This window comes from Schistocerca nitens, chromosome 7, assembly GCF_023898315.1.
Source record: "Schistocerca nitens isolate TAMUIC-IGC-003100 chromosome 7, iqSchNite1.1, whole genome shotgun sequence".
Classification (NCBI taxonomy): Eukaryota; Metazoa; Arthropoda; class Insecta; order Orthoptera; family Acrididae; genus Schistocerca; species Schistocerca nitens.
Genome location: NC_064620.1, coordinates 206,858,695 through 206,864,097, shown reverse-complemented (window position 1 = coordinate 206,864,097; position 5,403 = coordinate 206,858,695).

Sequence of the window (5,403 nt, the reverse complement as noted above, 5' to 3'; positions counted from 1 at the left end):
ACCGAGTAAAACATAGCATCATGATGATGAAACACTTTGAACAATCTGAATTTTCCAGTCTTGTCAAATATTTTGAAGACATGTTGCATAAGAATCAGTATCTTTCAAACCCATACAGCCCCTCAGAACTCATCCGCATTTGCTTAATCAAATTACCTGAACATTTACGACATATTATTTTAGCAGGACGTTGCAAAGAAGACATTGAAGCTTTTCAGGGACTGTTACAAGAATTAGAAATTGACACTGACAATCACGGAACGCAGGAGCACAACAATTACAGATCACATCCGTCGCAATTCCGCGATGAAAGAAATACTAACTGGACGCGACAAGGCTATTCTCACAACACAAATCGTGACCAAAAGAGACACCACCCGTATGACAATCGTTGGCAGAGTAGTAATAATTACAGGGAAAGATCACCTTTCCGCGGTAATGACTATCACAGAGATTACCTTAGAAACGGACAATATGGTAACCAGAACTATTATTATTAGGGGAAACAGAATACTTTCAGACGCAACAGTTCAGCGCGCAGTTACGATTCCGGGAGAAATTCTCCACCACATGACCGACAAACAAGAAACTATGTAAACTACCGACATAACGACAGACCTGAATTTCATCAGAACTGGCGGGATTATAACAGAGCTGGGCCCTCTCGGCAAGGCGAATTTGTAGAAGTTAGGTCTCCGAATCCCATTAACGACGCGCGCCAACGGAGAAGCAGACAATGACCCGCACCGCAGGCAGACACCTGCGCCGGCTGGCTCCGAGAAAAATAACATAGCGCTAACCTTGAGAAAAATTCCAGTATTCTTTATCGACGTATACCGCACGATAATTGCGTTCAGGTTGAAACTCTGCGTACTATGAAGAGTAAAGGATTTCACCACACTTCACATATAAAACCGCTTATTGAGAGATGATCTGCTTTTTAACTTTGTCTTTACCATAAAATTTTTCACTTTACATTACTAGTATGCTTTGTTAGACTTAGAAACTGTTAACATGCAACAGTGTTTGAAGTTAATTATTCAATCTAGAACCTAGGATACATATTTACACAGTAGTTACGAATGTATTCTTATAGTGAACAGACGACACAGTGTTATTGTGTGTGCATTCTTGCTTGTTTGTTGCACGATTATGTAACGACTATAAGGCTCACATACTTAGAACATTGACCAGTACTGTTAATGAGATTTTAATGCAACATTTTGGTTTACTTGCAAATACATTATGGATTCAAGGTGCTTTCTGAGAGATACCAGGTGACACAGTGGTTAGTTTATTTGACAGCTACACGACTATATCACGACGCTACTAATGTGTGACACAATTCACCTTGTTGCTTTTGCGGTGTATCTGTTTTATATCTGCACAGTTTTTCTGAATTCTTCTGGAAAGTAAAACATGTTTTAGTAGTAACTTTTGTGGTATAGCAATAATGAGGCAGCCTTTTCCGTAGCACAACAATACGTTACAGCACAGTACTTTCTTCATCACAACAATAAGCGTAATAACTAAGATATCTATACGCAAAGCATTTCACTTTTGTGTATCATCAGGTAAGTACACTGACTTCTGCAGAACTTAGCTTTCGGAGGACGATAACTACGAGACTTCCACAGAGATTATCTTACAACATGACGCACAGTTTAGCGCTACAGGACACGTATCCTCAGGGGGGTACACGTTTACTTTGTGTACCATGTGTGTGGCAACCACAAGGAACCCTAGCTAATATGGTATTTGCTTATACAACTTTAAACATCGGTACCATATTTCTCTAACACAAATTACAGCTATCTGAACATTTAACTGAGAGATAAACATTTTTTTACTGCATCAGTGACACATGTTTACGTAATTACACAGGTGGATAACTTCACACTTACGAAATTGTATTTTGTCTGTATTCGAGAAATGTTCATATTTTTTTCGGAACCATTGTGATACTATGAGAGCGTTGAATAATGTATTTGGTATGGGATCATAATTTTTAAAGTACGTTTGAGGTAGATGACACTATTGAAATGAGCAGAGAATTTTTTTAGGTTTTGAAATTATTGGAGGAAGCTACGACGATTTTGAGAATTGACTGAGATGTTATGATATTTTTACGACGACGATGTGTATTATGCTGCTGAGGTATGTTTATGGTCAAGAAGCTGATGCTATATGAGGAATTTGATTATGCTACGTATTTCATATGATGAATTATTAAAGAAGCGTCGACGAATATATATATATATGTGTAATAAGGTAAGGAGTAATGAGTAGCGGTTAGGAACTCTGTCTTGTGAAGACGTATGTTGGAAACCGAGAATCGTACTTTTAGAATTATGAAATGTGTGTAAATGCGTGAATGTATCACAATGCTGACGAATATTTTTTTTTGGACACTTATATTTATAGGATTTTGTTTCTACAGATTTGCAACGCTAATTCTTGACCTGTGAAATATTTTTATATGAGACTGTCGCTGTAGCGAAAACTGCTGTCGTAAATATTTCGTTAAGAAAGGTAAGTGACCTTGATGTAATGCGTTGTGGCGCGCAGCTGGGCCAGCCGCCCGGAGAAAAAGCCATTAGGTGGAGAAAACAAAGAGGCCATTAAACTCGCTTCTGACATTCCTTTGTAGAAATCATCGTAAAAACGACACGGTCGAACTTGAAAACATATGATTACACTGGATGCCTAATGAAATGACAAGAAATATTTTTATGTCTATACACCTGATTATGACTACTGTCTCTCTAGTTGATAGATTTTTCTACTAACTTATGAAATGTCACATGACTATTGACTGATATTTTTATGCTTTGCCTTTCATAGTTGCTTATTTCATTTGATATCTAGTTTCCAGCTGTGTTGCAGCATGGGTTTTATATAAAAAAAATAAAAAAATAAAAATAAAAAAATTCATTTGCTAATGTGGACACTTTCTGTCAACAGATCTATTAAATAATTATTTTATGACCCACATTCTTCGAAAAAGGAGCTCTTGGAATGGAAAGAACAATAAGAAGGGACTAATAACAGGAACTGCATACATAATTTTCTTTTCAACTACTTGGTAAATTTTTTTTGTAGAGTAAATTTTTGTGATGCATCACTCTAGTGTTAAGATGTGACATAGGTATTAGACATTGCCATTTTTACTGTAATATTTTTCTGCTTGAGCTATGTCATGTTTAGGTATAAGTTGCTGCTGTTTGCCAGGCATAGTGTTATTGAATTTGACTTTGTGTTATTCTGTTAAGCCAGTTTTACTAATGATTTATTTTTATTGTTTGCTGCACATTGCCTTAGATTAGTTGTAATATTATAATTGCTTTGCTAATTTCTTAATGCTGCTTGCTTCGCAAATCTGCGTTTTTTTTATTGCTGTTTATATTAATTGTTTTATGTGATGCTGCATTGCCTTGTCCCTTAGTTTAGCATCTGAGCTCAGTAGATTTAAGTTAGCTTAAGAGGGGGTAGACTATATAAGAAACTAACTATGATGGATTGGAAGAAATGCATTGAGAAGCTTAAAGAAAATGCTTTGGCCAAAAAAAAGGGTATTTTGAAAGAGGATATGAACCAAAAAAGTAGGGTTTAGGGACAACAGATATAGGTAGGATTTTCTTGGAAATAAATAATGAGTTAAGAAATATGTGAAATAAATACAGAAAGCATGCTTGGATAGGATTTTTTTGGTGGAAGCAAAGGTTGAAATAAGACGAAAGATCTACAGAATGAAGTTTTGCGTTGGACTGCAGTACCAAATGATACACTGAAAACAAACCCTGTCCTTTCCTTTTGTGTTATCCCACTATGTGTTTGTGTACCCTTGTGTATTTGTTTTCTTCCTGTCTCTGTGTAGTTTCATAGAATTTTTTCTTCTTCTAATACTAAGCTACATTCACTATGATGAGGAATACTGTTATCCTCAAATATAATTGGTATTAATAATATGTTATTTAACTTGTAAATATGCTTAGATATTATTTATTCTGTTCTGTGTTAATGCTTAGGTGTGAAGTTGATGTTTCAAAAGTTATTCTGATCTTTTATGTATGAACTTATGTCATAATTCCTGTAACATTGACGTATATGTCTATTTCTATTCTTTTGTAAAGCCTGTTTTACTACAAATGTTATCTGTATTGTTATGTTCTTTAATGGTGTATTTTGTATCTTTGTAATTGTATTCTGATGTTATAAAATTGTAATTGACAGCAGTTCATCAAATTAAGTAACTTGTAAGTTACATCTCACTGCACACGTTTGTGTTGGTCATAGTATATGGACAATATGTGAGAAGTAGGGACTGTTAGTGTTTGCACGTGTGTTAATAATTCAGCAAGGGACTGGATAACAGCATTGCTGGTTCTAAGGACAATTCCAAAAACTTTGTGAGTGCATAAGTGGTGGTTATGGACTTGCTATATTATCCGCAAGACTCTTCAATGGTGATTGTGTACCTGCACAGTCACAACAGATGGCTGCTGGCCATCTCTACAAGGACTACAGTGGGTCTGCACCTCTGGTGGCGCACCAGTACTGTCATTTCTACAAGGACTACAGTGGGTCTACACCTTTGATGACTCACCAATACCATTATTTCCACAAGTACTGCAGTGGGTCTGCACCTCTGGTGGCCCACCAATACCGTAATCTGTACCAGGACTACAGTGGGTCTGCTCTGTGATGACCTACCAATACTCTTCAAAACGTCAAATGACTCGGCTGTGGGTTTGCTCTGTTGTCGCCCATTACCTGTCAGCATGTCAAGAGTCAGCACTGTCTTTCCGTTGGAAGGGCAACACTACTTCTTCAAGACTGCATGGAAATCCACTACGTCTATGAGCATTGTCTTTTACTGCTCAGACTTTGAGAAAAACACTGATATTTTACTGTGATGAACGATTAGGACTGTCTTTATGGACTGTGAGAAAATTTTAGCTTTTGACCAACATTGTGTCAATAAGTGTGTGCATTTGATTTCTCTGTTATTGTAATTGTGAAAAAAAATTTTTAACAAATATGTATTGGCCAGTGCCCAACAAAATTTGTAAAATTTTTTGTGGGGAGCATGGGGGCTATGTAAGTAGGCTGTTTAGGTTTTTTTATTGGTAACTCCACCTCTGTATAAAAATCACTGGCTGTGCCGTGTGCAGTCTGTGGCTGCTTTGCATTGTTGTAATACTCAACCATTGTAGTGTTAGGCAGCTGGCTGTGAACAGCGCGTAGCGTTGGGCAGTTGGAGGTGAGCCACCAGCAGTGGTGGATGTGGGGAGAGAGATGGCGGAGTTTTGTAATTTGTCGTGAACTGCTATATATATGATGATATCAAGGTAAATACATTCTTTGTTCTCTATTAATATCTTTCATTTGCTAACTATCCCT